General features: G+C 34.8%; 1 protein-coding gene across 11 annotated transcripts in view; it reads right to left on the reverse strand.

Annotated features, from left to right (window-relative positions):
* DLG2 (discs large MAGUK scaffold protein 2) overlaps positions 1–15959 on the reverse strand; it is a 2210459-nt gene that overhangs the window by 997358 nt on the left and 1197142 nt on the right. The gene's annotated exons all lie outside the window — the stretch shown is intronic.

Genomic DNA, 15959 nt, shown 5'->3' on the forward strand with positions numbered 1-15959 from the left:
TAAGAGGACTATCAGGGCCGTTAGGGTGACTGGAAACACAAGCACACAAGCATCCTTCTCTTTTCTCCTCCCCAGCTCCATTTGGTCCAAGGAATATCACTTCTCTGCCCACCAGCCAGCCTTATCCACAACTTGCAAGGTAAACACTTTATTTCTTCAGAGACTGGCCTGGGACCAAGGGCAAAGTGAGCAGGATGAAGTGTCCTCCCAAATGCCTGAGTGAAGGTCCATAGTTTTAGAAGTCATTAGTTGTACCTGTAAAAGAACTGAGGCCTCTATTACAGGACGATTTTTTGACATAGGTACTGGAGGATGGACAGGGGTTTAAATCAAGTGTTAAACTAAAAAGAGCAAACTACTCTTTTAAAAATAAAAAAAATAAAAAAAAACCCAGGTTTTCTTGTAGTGACATCCAGTGTTCAGTGGATGACTGCAATATCACCTTTGGGGAGGTAGATTTATGGCAGCTTTTAAATCATGCTCCTTTGAAGAATTTTCACATTTGATTCTAACATTAACTACTTCCATTATCGTATTAGAGTTTAGACTATTATGTGAGGCACTTCTAAGGTAAGGTCGGTGCTAAGAGACAACTGTTTCTTCCAATGAGAGATAAGGTTTTAGCCCTTTACCAGTCCTACCAGAGGACAAAAATAAACTGCTCATGATGGCAAGGAAAGCCTGCCTTCCAGTGGCACACAAACTAGACTCAATATAGTAAATGTTTTCCAGCTGATCTGACAGAAGCGCCCTATGAGCACTGAAGAATCAAAGAATGTCAACACAACTGCAGACTCTTGGAAAATAACTTCCTTCTCTTAACAAAGTCACTTGAGGTCTGTCCCTTAAGAGAGTTTCATCTGTGGCATCAACAACAACAACAAAAAAGTATATTGTAAAGGATGTTGAATACCCTCATAGGCAATTAGAGGTAGAACAAGACAGTGTAAGACTGGACGTTGGTAGTCAGAACCCATGTTCATGTTACTCACTAAGGTAACTCTTGTGCCTAGAACAGTGTTTAGCACAACACATTTAATCTACGTTTATTGAAGGAATGAATGATCTTGTTTCTGACCCTGACTTTGCTTCTAATTTATTTGTTTGTTCTCTCTGGGTTCGATGTGCCTCATCTGTAAATTAAGAGAATTGGGCAGATAATTTTTAGGTTCCTTTCCTGCCCTGTGAGTCTATGATCATTATTGTGGGTCTTTAGATAATGCTGAACAGAAATCTCGAGTGCTCACCAGATACATAGGCTGTGGTGAAATGATTCAGTGTTCTAAAGAGTCAACAGTGGTATCCCTGGGGTAGCCCAGCTTCTTCTACCTCCTTTGACATGCCTTGCTGCCAACCAGGGTTTGGTTTTTCCATTAGTTATTTCTTCTGCTCTATGCTCCTGCAAGCACTCCTTTCCTTTAATTTCCTTTTGACAATCTAAGGCAACCCCTGTACAAATTTCTCCATATTATACCCTGTACTCTTTGGAGGAAAAGTGCCACAGAAATCCAGTGAATAAATATACATGGTAACTGCTGCTTAGTTTTCAAAGAGCTACTCAGCAGGACCATAGCTTACCCTCATATTACTGTGATGTAAAGGTATTTATTATTTCTGCACACAAATTGGTCCAAGCCATGTTGTAGTTAAAAGTGTATTCAACTAAAAAACTAAAGTAGATAAAAAGAACGGGGATAAACAATCGTCCCTAAATTAATGATTAGAAAATTTTGTTTTTCACACCTTAGACAGAATCAGACAATAAAGAGGTGAGACAAAATGCCTTGAACTTTCAAACCACTGATATCATAGAGAGAATCAAAGGATGTTAATTTACTCTGATGGGACTGACATCATAACTTTTTATCTCTTTCTATAATTTTTGCATTCTCTTCGTGAGTTAAAACTTCGTGGATCACTAAAACTAAGGCTTGGAGAGATCTTTGATTTTTGATCAGTTTGTTTATTGGTTTTGCCTTTATGTTGAACCTTTAGTGACCTTTTTCACACACCTGACCAAGAGGCTTCATAAATTTTTTTACAGAACAAGATCCTTATAAAATAAATTGGCCCTGCCAGCTAAGATTTAACTTATGACAATAATAACTATTGTTTCTTAAATAGGCAGTTGGAGGTAGAAAACACAGTGCAGTTAGGACTCATGCTCATGTTATAAAAATGCTCAGTAAACTGTAGATATTCAAAATATATTTGTCAAATGCGTCTATGACAAAATAGAAAAATCCACAAACTGGGAAAGCCTGGAAGACTCAATAGAAGAATAGCCATAAAATTTTCAGTAGCAAAAGTTGCTTGAAAGATGGATATAATGTCAACTGAATGAAGTCATTGCCATATTTATACAACCATCTTGCCTGGCTCTCTGTGGGCAGATGTGTCTGCTGTAAAGGTGGCAGCTTCCTACAGTTAATCCTACTAGTCTCTAACCATTGCTCTGCTGATTGAGATAAATAACATTTGCAGCTCTGCTGTATAAGTAAAACAAATTTTTCAGACATTTTCCATCTGTATATAATCAGTACCTGGACAGACCTTTTCCTTTATAATTTTATTTTTAAAGCCTCTCCTATGATGGAAACCTACCAGTGCAGCTGAGTTTGAGATGCAACATTAATCCATTTAAGCAGCTTTGGGTTCATGCCTCAACACACACACTATGTGAGCTTCCTCTGAATTCTCAAGGTAAATACAATGTTTAAATCAAGCCATTAAGTATCATACATTTTCTGCCTAGCACATGAGTGATTTTCTTTTAAAAATCATCTATTTATATCAGAGATAATTATTTTTAAAAACAGAGTCAAAATTCAACCCAAGGAATTAATATCTGGTGGCCTGAAAAGCTATTTAGTTTCAGTGCTGAATATAGACCAAACCTATTGAGACGTAAATAAGTTAACATAAAAAATTAATTGTACAAAGATTTTGATTGGTTTGTTTGCATATTTGATATGTATATTTGATAGTCCTTTGGCTAATGTCTGATGTTAGTAAATTATTATTATTATTATTATTATTATGAGACAGGACCTTGTTCTGTCACCCAGGCTGGAATGCAGTGTTATGATCATAGCTCACTGCAGCCTTGAACTCCTAGGCTCAAGTAATCTTCCTCCCTCAGCCTCCAGGGTAGGTAGGACAGTAGGTATGCACCATCATGCTTGGCCAATTTTTAAATTTTTTATCTTTCTAGAGATGAGGTCTTGCTATGTTGCCCAGGCTGGTCTTGAACTCCTGGCCTCAAGTGATCCTCCTGCCTTGGGTTCTCAAAGTGATTGGCTGATTATTAAACAGCAAGTGTGGAATATATATACTACATAGAATATTTTGGTAAAGAATATATACATAATATTCAACTTCAATTCAGAGGAATGCCAAGATCTTGATATTAGTTACTTCTGTACAAAGTAGTAGAAAGGGGAAGATTAAAACAGTTATATTTTGCTCTAAGTATATATGTATCATGTGACTCATCTACATAACATATTCTCATTAGTACTTGTGTGACTGAAAAAGTAAACAGTGCTTTTCCACAAAAATGTATTGAGTATTACTACATGTCAAACCTTAAGGGCCTATAAATGAATAAAGTACAGTCTTTTTCTCAAAGAGCCCTACATAGTTGGGGACATATATGTATCAATAAATAAATCTCAGGTGTAAGAAAGGGGTCCAGTTTCAGTTTTCCGTATATAGCTAGCCAGTTTTCCCAACACCATTTATTAAATAGGGGATCCTTTCCCCATTGCTTGTTTTTGTCAGGTTTGTCAAAGATCAGAAGGTTGTAGATGTGTGGTGTTATTTCTGAGGCCTGTGTCCTGTTCCATTGGTCTATATATCTGTTTTGGTACCAGTACCATGCTGCTTTGGTTACTGTAGTCTTGTAGTATAGTTTGAAATCAGGTAATGTGATGCCTCCAGCTTTGTTCTTTTTGGTTAGGATTTTCTCGGCTATACGGGCTCTTTTTTCATTCTATATGAAATTTAAAGTAGTTTTTTTTATGATTCTGTGAAGAAAGTCAATGGTAGCTTGATGGGGATAGCACTGAATCTATAAATTAGATATTTTCATGATATTGATTCTTCCTGTCCATGACCATGGAATGTTTTTCCATTTGTTTGTGTTCTCTCTTATTTCCTTGAGCAGTGGTTTGTTGTTCTCCTTGAAGGGGTCCTTTATACACCATGGAATACTATACATCCACAAAAAGGATGAATTCATGTCCTTTGCAGGGACATGGATGAAGCTGGAAACCATCATTCTTAGCAAAGTAACACAGGAACAGAAAACCAAATACCGCATATTCTCACTCATAAGTGGGAGTTGAGCAATGAGAACGCATGGACCCAGGGAGGGGAACATCACACACTGAGGCCTGTCAGTAGGTGGGGGAGGCTAGGGGAGGGATAGCATTAGGAGAAATACCTGATGCAGATGACAGGTTGATGGGTGCAGCAAACCACCATGGCACGTGTATACCTATCTAACAAACTTGCGCATTCTGCACATGTATCCCAGAACTTAAAGCATAATAAAAAAAAAAAAAAAAAAAGAAATTTCAGTGAAGAATGGCCTTGTTACAAATGTATGATGCTCAGGTATAAAATTACTGATTTTTGGTTTTTATATGACATAAACTCACTAATAAATATTAGCTGGAAAAAGTGCAATAATTCGTGCTAATGTATATTAAAAAGCAAAGGAATAGCTAAATCTCTTTGCATGTTTTATCACTATGGACAATAGGAAAACATTGTCACTATGAATTTATATGTATATCACAGTCAATGCTACAAACTGGCCCGGCTGCAGATGGATATATTTCTACACCGAAGAAATAGCCAGTTGTAGATAAGTGTGAAAAAAATATTCCAAATAATAAACCCACTAACTCTAATTATAGATGAAAAAGCTTATATCTTTTTCTCCTCTTAAAATCATCAAAACTAATTCTTCAACAGTTGAATATATAATGTGCCTCTTCTTTCATATGTTTAATCATAACCTATTTGGCATCAGAAATGTAAAGAACCTAATGTAACATTTACCTACCATCCAGATTTAATAAATGTTAATATTTTGTCATATTTGATTCAGATTCTTTAAGAAATAAGTTCTTCATAATATAGGTAAAATCCCCACCCTACCTCCTCAAATTCATTTCAAAATAATTTTCAGTAAACACTCTTGTAGCTCTCTCTTTAAGAACATATAAGTTTCTTTAGAGCAAGTCCTTCAAAATGTAATTGGTGGATCATAGAATATGTCCAGCTTTAATGCTAATTCATTACAAATTGTTCTCCAATTGCCATTATTAGTAATTTAAATGAGTAGTATATATTAGTAGTTTGTGAGAGATCAGTATCCTATATAACACAATGTAATCAGACATTCATGTTTCCCAAACATAATATATAATGTTAACTCTTTGTAGTCTTGATGTGCATTTTCTTGATTACTGGTGAGACAAGATGTTTTCATACATTTATTGGTTATTTGAACTTCCTTGTCTTCATACCCCTTGCCCATTTTTAAATAGGGTTATACTTTTCTTATTGACTTGTGAAGTACTTGATGTATACTGGACACTAATCTTTTATTACGGGTTTTGAATATATCTGTTTCCGATCTCTGACTTGTCTTACTTTTATTCATGTTTTGTCATACAGATCATTCATAAAAATTAAAAGGATTGAAGTTTTTCAGTGTTTTCTTTTATGTTCATATTTTTATCAATTTTTTTCTCTATTCCAAGTTTATAAATATTTTATTTCTAAGCAATTTAAATGTTTTGCTTGTCATCAATAAGTCTCCGAGTTTTCTTTTTTTTTTTTTTTTTTTTAATTTACAGTGAAAGGAACAAGATCATGTCCTTTTCAGGGACATGAATGGAGCCGAAAGCCTTTATCATTAGCCAATTAACGCAGGAACAGAAAACCCAACACTGCATGTTCTCACTTATAAGTGGGAGCTGAACGATGAGAACACACGGACACATGGTTGGGGCAGGGTGAACAACACACATTGGGGCCTATCGGATATGGGCAGGGAAAGGGAGAGCATCAGGAAGAACTGCTCATTGGTGCTGGGCTTATATCTAGGTGATGGGTTGGTGATCTGCGCAGCAAACCTGCACATCCTGCACATGTACCCCAGAACTTAAAAGGTGATAAAATAAAATAAAATATTAAAATAACAATTAAAAAATAGTAATTTATGGTGGAAGGTAGGAATCTATATTTTTCCCATATGTACAGCCAGTTTTATTTATTTACTTATTTATTTACTTGCTTACTTAGTTAGCTGATATATAATAATGCTTTTCCTTTTCCTTACTGACTTCTAATGTCCCTGAGTTATATATCTAGATAATATGTATGCGCATATAATTGTTTCTTGGCTTTTTAACAATTATCCTATTTTTATTTACCTGTGCTAGTACTATATTATGTATGCTTTATAGTAAATACTGATATTTGAAGGGTGATTCATCTCTTTCACTTGATCTAACTTTTCAAGTTAATTTTTATACATTTGTACAACAGAGCACTTCTATAGTACCTGCAAAATGTCATGTTATTATTGTATACTTTTGTTGTTTGTTTGTTTGTTTGTTTGTTTGTTTGAGACTGAGTTTCACTCTTTTCATCCAGGCTGGAGTGCAATGGCAATCTCGGCTCACTGCAACCTCCGCTTCCCAGGTTGAAGCGATTCTCCTGCCTCAGCCTCCCGAGTAGCTGGGATTACAGGCACCTGCCACCACGCCCAGCTAATTTTTGTATTTTTAGTAGAGACAGGGTTTCTTTACGTTGGCCAGGCTGATCTCGAACTCCTGACCTCAGGCGGACCAGGTAATCCGCCTGCCTCGGCCTCCCAAACTGCTGGGATTACAGACATGAGCCACTGAACTTAGCCTATTGTATACTATTTTAGTTTTATCTTGCTATAGTAGTTACATTCCCCACCAAATCAGTCATTATTATTATCATCATTATTATTTTTTGTTATAGTTTACTCACAATAACTATCAGTTAACTTCTTTATTTTCAGAATCCTAACCCCTCTTTCTGGATTAAATTTTCTTCTTACAGATAAATATATCTTAATAGTCTTTTTGCAAAAATCTATGATGTTTAAACATACCCAATCATTTATATTTTCCCTGAACTGAACGATAGTAGACTAGACTTTGAATGAGCATATAGAAACAGATTTGTAAATCAACAATGATTTTCCCTGAAGATATTAACCTGCACTATCTTCTGTCATCAATTTTTATAATAAAATGACTGCTATCAATCTAATTGTTGCCTGTTACAAGAAATATGTCTTTCTTACTATGGTTTGCATAAAGAATTTTTTTTTTTGCCTTTCTTGAACTTCGGTTTTACTATATTTTCTTTTCTAAAAAATGTACATGGAACTCATTCTGTTTCTTTAATCTGATTATTTATAAAATAAGTCTCAGTCATGGCCAGGCGCGGTGGCTCACGCCTCTAATCCCAGCACTTTGGGAGGCCGAGGCGGGAGGATCACGAGCTCAGGAGATGGAGACCATCCTGGCCAACACGGTGAAACCTCGTCTCTACTAAAAATTGAAAAAATTAGCCGGGTGTGGTAGCGGGCGCCTGTAGTCCCAGCTACTCGGGAGGCTGAGGCAGGAGAATGGCGTGAACCCGGCAGGCGGAGCTTGCAGTGAGCCGAGATCGTGCTGCTGCACTCCAGCCTGGGCGACAGAGCGAGACTCCACCTCAAAAAAAAAAAAAAAAAAAAAAAAAATACATCTCAGTCATTAACTCTTCTAATATTTATTTTCCCTCACTCTCATTATTCTCTAAAATTCTGTTATGTTTTTTCTGGACCATTTTATTCCACCCGTACTATTGCTTCATAGAGCTCATATTTTTTTCTCCTTCCTCCTCTGTGCTGCTTTCAGGGTATATCCTCAGATCTAATTACTATTTTCTAATTTCTATTTTTACCTTAAATTTCAATTTATTGTTTTTTTACCTACCTACAGAGTATCCATTTTTAATCAATTGTTTATACCTTTTTTTATTTTTAGACATTCTATATGTATTTTTAAATCTATCATGTTCTGTTTTTATTATGATTTTTATTCCGTAATCATTATTTTAACATATACTTAGTTTGTAGTCTTTATCTGATATTTTTATTCCCTAATTTTCCTGAACGTCTAATCTCACTGGTTTCACTCATGGTGAGTATTTTCTGCATCCTATTGTACATTTTTATTCTGAGATGATCTTTAGAAAGACTAGTTTCTGTGGGAGTCCCTGTGACCTTCAGTTGTGCAACTGTTGCTACAGAATAATTTTGCACATCCCTCTTCTAGTTGTCCAGAGATTTCACTAGCCCAAGAGCAGTTTCATATCAATTTTTTTTTTTGACTTGGAGCTATAGTCTCCCCACAAAATAGGGTTGGGTTTAAATTTACTCTTTTTTTTTCTTTTTCCACTCATAATAGAAACACGCTTCCTTATTGCTACCCTGGGCTGGTGAATAAAGTTTTTTAAAAGTCCTTTCATAAATGAGAATCCTTTTATGTTTTCAGTTTTATGCAACAGTCTCAGTTTCATTTCCCTTCCTTTGGTGATCCTAACGTCGAGTGTCCTGCCCTGAATGGCCATCAAAACCCTACACTCTCACCCTAAATGCCTTTATTGAGTCCCATATACCACTGGGATACTATAGTCAGTTCAGAATCTCACTGCTCTGGCCATCGTTATACACAAACACAAACAAGTCCAAGTGGCATCCCTCTAAATGAACCCAAAATCAAACTAGATCATTTAACTAGCCTGCGAATGAGGCTTTAGAGTTTAATAAGCATGTGTGGTAACAACATGTATAAGATTTATTTTTAAGTGTTTCCTGCAAGAGAGTTGGGGAAATCAACTAATTAAAATGTTAGTCAAAAGTCACCATATTATAATAGTTAATTAGCTAAACTAGACTGTAAGACAGACCACCACCATCATTATTGTGACCTTGGAGAAGTTATGCTAACTTTATAAAATTGGGGTAATAACGGAAACTATGTCACAGTATTGATAGTAGGAGCAAGTGTGATAATACATATACACTATTTGGAGTAGTTCTGGCACATAGCATGAGTGCAATAAAAATACTGCTTTTATTTTTATTCATACTCCAATCTTTAAAGAAGACAAAAATCACAATAGTCTAGACAGACAATACATGCTCAATATTATGAAAACAAGCCAAAAAGCATGATTTCTAAAAGCTCTTTACACTTCTGTTTAGTCGTCCTGTGAGGAAAGTCTACCTTCTTTCTGCTTCAGTGTTTTCTCCCCTTTATGCCATTAGCAAAGAAAACAAATCAGTTGCAAGCTTGTAAAAATATTTCATAAATTTAAAGTCTTTCGGGTTCCCATGTGTCTCTTTCCTGAGACAAATAAATATTTTCTTGAGCCTTATGAATAGTTTTTTCTCTTTTTTTGTTTTATTTATTTATTTATTTAGAGAATCTTTTCAGAGCCTCAAAAGAAGGCTTGCAGGACCTTTTGTAAGAAGAAAAACTCAAATGTGTCCTAAAGTTATACAGTAGATCTGAATTAACATGCTGTGATTTACCACCCATGTATTTAAAATTAAATTTTCTTAAAGCAGAGAAATAGACTAATAATGGCAATAACTATCAAAAGGAATGTAGAGCTGGGAAGATACAGGTGAGGAGCAATGTAGAAAAATATCAAGACAGCAGTCAAGAAGGAATGAGAATCTAATGGAACATTAGAACTTTGAGTTTTGAGCACAAACAACAATGCATAAATAAGGCCATTTTTTTGAAACAGCTACACAGTGCTAAAGATGCCTAATTTAATAATTTAGTAACTCAGAACGCAATTCAGTATCTTCAAATTCACACGCTCTTCCAAAGCATGCAAAAAACACAGACATTTAAACACCACTCACCTAACCTGACTGCTTTGGAATGGGAACTTTCTTATTAAGTAAAATTCAGTTAGTCTGGTATTCTAGCTATCTCAACAACAGAATTATTTTCATAATTCACGGAGGTGAAGTGCTAGTTTTGGAAGCAATAGTCTTAGTTTTAATTTCATTTCCACCAGTTGTCACATCTCTGGGTATTGAACTACATAATCAATTCCTTATGAGCTCAAATAATATATTAGTCCATGACATTTATGAGCAATAATTAACCGGTAATACAATAATCTCTTAAATCCAGTGGCCATTTTTGATGAAGTTGTATTCTTGCCATACCATCCCTTTGGATCTTCACAAAATTATTTTCTGTTTCCCCAAGGTGCTCTATAAATTTGTACCTTTGAACATGCTGTTTCTGCTGTCTGCAGCCCTACCTATCCACCTTGCTTTCTGCTCCTTGTCATTTTATATGTGACAAATCTTGACAAATTTTCTGAGATGTGGCTAAATAAATGTCTATGAAAATTTTTCCTGATAACCAACAGACAGAGCCAGTAACTCTCTTCCCTATCCCCTATTGTACTTTGTACATAACTCGGATTTCGTTCTTATTATATTTACTCGTAATTACTTTGAGCTTATGTTTCCCTCCGAGTGCCTATGAAACATTCAAGAAAAGTAACATACCTTATTTATTTTTGTATCCTCGGAGACCTACATAGTCCTCTGCACATGGTAGGTAATAATAACTATCTTTTGAATAATTTAATAGTTGTTTGCTTAATGAATGAACAAATGAATGAAGCATATCACTTGAATACAACAGCTTCACACTCGTATGAGAAGAAAGGAAGGCACTATATAGAGGCCTATCTAGCATTTGCTATTACCCTCTATTTGCATTTTTACCTTATACTCATCTTCATACCATAAGAGACAAGTCATTGTAACAAGGGTTCAAAGTGCTTCAAAAAACACCATTTCTAAAGGTAAATCACTGACACTTATTGATACATGGACCTATAAGCTGTCACATTTTTTACTTTGTAATCCCTACTCTTTCATAGTTACAAGTGATCTTTTGCAAAATACAATAAATAAAACCAATTTATACAGTAATAAATAAAATCCCTTTTTATTTCCTTAAAAATGAGACCCACTAATGAAAACATACAAATCATTTTATTTTCCATCCTGCCACCTACGTAAAACAGAAACAGCAGGTGCTGAAATCCTCAATGCCAATATCAATTACAGATAGTGTTGCTGAAAATATTCCTGATATTAACTGCAACCTCTCTCCAGCTTAAAAAATATATAAAGTTTTTAAAAAGCTGTAATAGCATCATCTTGTTATATACTTCATGGCTAACTAGATAGAAAAGGGGAGACTGATTTGCTAGTTGTATTCTATATGTCAGCTATTTTTATGTTAAGCATCTTTATATGAAGTTAAAAGTGCCTTGACTTTAAGGTACACAAAGTATTTTGTCCACTAAAGTAGTTAACATGCATTTTCTTAGTATTGGTCTAACATCAGCCATTTTAAAAATGTTTACATACTATCTTTATTGTTGTTTACTTAGGTTATTTTAAAATTTAATTTGACTCACTTTTTATTTAAATAAATTTAGTTTAAAAGGGAACTTATTGCCATCAGAATAAACACAAGGGTCTGTTTTCATAAATAACAAATAACCATATAAATAACACAATAAAAATAAAATATTAATCACATTAAGAAGTAAAATAAAAACAAGTAATTTTAAAGTCTGATCGAAAAGATGATGGTTTATACTGAAGTTACAATTTTTCAGCAATTACATTAAAATTAAAGTATGTTTTTAAAGATGTTTGCCATCTACCATCCTATATATATCATACTTCAAGAAATACTCTCAACTAATTTAATCCTCACAAAAAATACCTGAGTCAAATAATATCAAATTCCTTTCACAAATTTAGGAAACTAAATTTCAGAGGAATTGATTAACTTATTCAAGGTCATTTGCCTAGAGGAATTAAGCTTTGAATCCTGGTTTGCTTCTCACTTGCTTCCAGATTTTCAAACCCTATCTGACTCTCAACGTCCTTATCTTTAAGCCATAGCGTTAACAGTACAAGAAATGTCATGTGGTAGCTTATGATAAAAAAAAAAATTAAAAGCAGCAAGTTCTATGAGTTCAGATAACATTAGCCCATGAGTTGGATAGCCCATGAATACATGCTTACTGTGAGAAAGAAAATTTGAGTTAGTACTTAGAAAACAGATCAGAACAAGAAGTACTTTTTTTTTTCCATAAGAAACAGCAGGAGCAAAAGCAAGAAGGTTGGAAAACATGAGATGTGTTTGAGGAATTGAGAAAAATAAGGCAGAAAACACTATACCCATAATTAGACAATGTCAATAAATGTTTAATCATGACAAACATGGTCAGAGTTAGAGATCAGGGAGAATGATGAAGGTGGTAGAAATAATGGGGGCCTTAATTAGGGGGAAGATGGTAGAAATAAAGGCAAAGACCAATAAAAGGAACATTATTTCTTAATGTCCTAGACTGAATTCAGATCCCTGGCCCATTCTCTTAGTAAAATACACTCCTTTTCACCATATTTATTATGTTGACAATAATCTATTTAATACATCTATTTTTCATGCTTTCCTTGTAGGGCATTCCATGAAAGCAGAGGCCATGCCTGTTTATTCATCATTGTAGCCTCTGTGCCTAACAACATGCCTGGTGCATAATAAGTATTCAAAAAAAAAAGATTTATTTAATTCATGCTTGAAAGAAGAAATAACAGAGGGAACAGAGTCTGTATAATTGATCTGTAACCCAAACCTCTGCATCACGCAATATACCCGTGTAACAAACCGGCACATGTACCCTTTAATCTAAATAAAATTTGAAATTATTTTTTAAACATCTGTTAAATTTTAATGCTGCTTTATAGGCTGAGAAAAAAAAGAGTCAAGCAGCTAAAGAGTTGAGCCCAGGGGACTTCAAGGTATCTGTAAGACAAAGAAAAAAATTTCATTTGCATGGCCTCTTCTTTCATTGTAAATGTTTGTATTTCTTCCCTTATCTCTTCAATCCTTTTACCTTCTAATATTATAGGCTCCGTCTGAAACTTTTGTTAAATTAATGTCTTAGAAATTTAATTCTCTCATTAAATTTCTCATGGTCCACAATTTCCATTTAAGGCGTCTATATTTTCTTTGTAAACTCTTCTAAAGCAGATAATTATTTTTTCTTGTTTTCGAAATGGAGAAGTGTTGTCAATTATTTTATTTTTTCTAATTCATTGTTTGCCCTTGGGAGCTTATGTTGTGCCTAGGGGGACATCCACATTCACGTAAAAAATGAATGAGTTCATGATATGCTAAGTTTTAGATATATTCAGATTTTAATGCCCCTAGAAAACTCGGGAGTATATATGTCTAATAAGCAATGTGATAAAGTAATCCCTCCTCCACTCATTTATTCATTCAACAAATACTAATTTGAGTGTTATGATGCACCAGCCTGTTTATAAGCAATGGGGCCATAACAATGAACAAAACAGACAACAATCCCTACCTCATGGAGCTTACATTGCATTGTAGAAAAAAGACAGTACAAAAGATAAATCGAAAAATACTGTCTATTCAATAGTGATACATGCTAAAGAGAAAAAAAAAAGCAGATAAATGGAATACAAGGTGTTGGGAATGGTTAAATTTTTCTGATACGTTGATTAAGGTAAATCTCAGTAAAATTTAATTTGTGAGTAAAAATCCTAAGGAAGTGACAGCAAGCCAGAAAGGTATCTGGGGAAAGAATATGTGAAGGCCTTAAGAAGGGACTGTTTGATCTCACAGAGCTATCACATTCTAGATACCGTTTTTTGAAAAAGTAGATTAATCTAGATGAATGAATAGAGGTATATTCATGTGAAATATGGTGAATGGTCATTTTCATCTTCAAGAAAATGGTAATTGTTCCTGTATTAAATAAACTGAAAGGTTAACAAAAAAAAAAGAAGGAAGAAGGAGGAGGAGGAGGAGATGAGGAAGAGGAGGAGGAGGAGGAGGAGAAAAGGAAGAGGAAGAGGAGGAGGAGGAGGAGAAAAGGAAGAGGAAGAGGAGGAGGAGGATGACAACGAAGACTAGGGCTACCATTCGACAACAGTAAGGAGAAAAGCATGGCTAAAACAGAATGAGGAGGAAGATGGTACAAAATAAGATTGGAGAGCTAGACAGGTAGGTGAAGGAGGAAGTGTGGAAAGCAGATCTTGTGAGCCTCATAAGCTACTGTGGGCAATTTGGCTTTTGCTATGAATGAGACAGGAAGCAATCTAAGAGTAATACCATGATATGACTAATGTTTTAATAGGATTACTCCTACTCTCTTAAAAATTTTGACTCTAGGGGGTCAAGGCTTGGAGCAGGGAGAACAGTTAAGAATTATTACAGTTATCAAATTCAAAAGGAATAGTAACTTGGAAAAACTAATCAATATGAAAATTTTTAAAAAGCGGTTGGGTTCTGGACATAGTTTGAAGGTAGATCCAACAGATTGTATGCTACACTGAATGTAGCCTATGAGAAAAAGAGGAGTGGCACAGATGACTCCAAACATTTTGGCCTGATAAACTACAAAGGTGATCTCATCACCAGCTCAAGGGAAAGCTGTGGATGGAGCAGGTTTTGTAGGAAACATAAGAAGTTAGGTTCTGACAATCTGGTATGGTGGTGTGCACCTGAAATTCCAGCTACTCGGCTTGGGGCATGAGTTCAGGAGTTTGAGTTCAGCCTCTGCAATGTAGCAAGACCCCATCTCCAAATCAATAAATAAAAATTTAAAAAAGAATTACAAATGGATCATATACTCAGAAAAATGTATTTAAAAAAATACAGAAAAGATAAATATTTAAGATTATAGGTATTCCAATCACCCTGATTTGATTATGTGAATGTATCAAATTATCACATGTGCCCCAAAAATATGTATATCTACTATGTATAAATTTTCAAAAAAATAAATTTTAAAAAAGAAGTTAGGTTCTGGACATGTTAACTTGGAGATATCTTTTAGACATCTGAATGAAGACATCAAGTAAGCCGCTGGATATATAAGTCCAGAGTTTGAAGAAGATATCATCATAGAAATGGTATGTAAAGCTTTGATCACTGGTTGAAGTAGAGAAAAAGCTTAAAGATCAAGTCCTTGAGCATTTCATTGTTTACAATTATCTATTTAATATATTATTTTCTTACTGAACTGTAAATCCTGTGAAATCAACACACTGAAAGAGGGATAAGAAAGTTGAGGTTCTATGTAATGGAACTGCTTATAAAGAATTTTCATAGAGTTTAAGCTTGATAGAAAAGGTAGTAAGGCTAGAAGAGAAATGAGAACCAGATAAAAGATGATAGGATCAATAATTATAAGACCAGGTAGGGCCCAAAAGTTTGTTGGAGTTAAGGTTCCAACAAGTATTTCAGATTTATATTGTAGATATTTTGCTTCATGTGGTTAAGATGACTACCAAATCTAATATTTATCAAGTTTTAAAATATGAATCAAGTACTTAACTACTTATCTTATTTAATTTTCAAAGAATTCAGTGTGGTAAATCCTATTTTTGTTCCCATTTTGCACATAACTAAAAGAAATGAAGTACCTTGTTGGAGGTCACTTAACCAACAATGGCACATTCCACATGCAAGCCAAAATCTAACTCAGAATCTCTGCTCTTAACCACAAGTAGGGGCAGGATGCCTATCATACGGTCTCTGTTTTCCTTGGAGGAGGGTCTGTAGCCTCTGTGAACCTGCTAGCTATGTTTAGGATCAGAAGCCGTTCTTCTTATTTTCTGTACTCATTTCCTTTGTTGTTTTCTTTGGTATTTGGTGCAATCTTTGCAAAATTCTATTCTGCCACAGAGGAGTTGAAGAAAGTCAAATAAAGGTTTTATTCATGACAGGCTAGATCATATAAGGAGATAGTTCTACCTG

The sequence above is a fragment of the Hylobates moloch genome, unplaced genomic scaffold (assembly GCF_009828535.3).
Source record: "Hylobates moloch isolate HMO894 unplaced genomic scaffold, HMol_V3 SCAFFOLD_11, whole genome shotgun sequence".
Classification (NCBI taxonomy): domain Eukaryota; kingdom Metazoa; phylum Chordata; class Mammalia; order Primates; family Hylobatidae; genus Hylobates; species Hylobates moloch.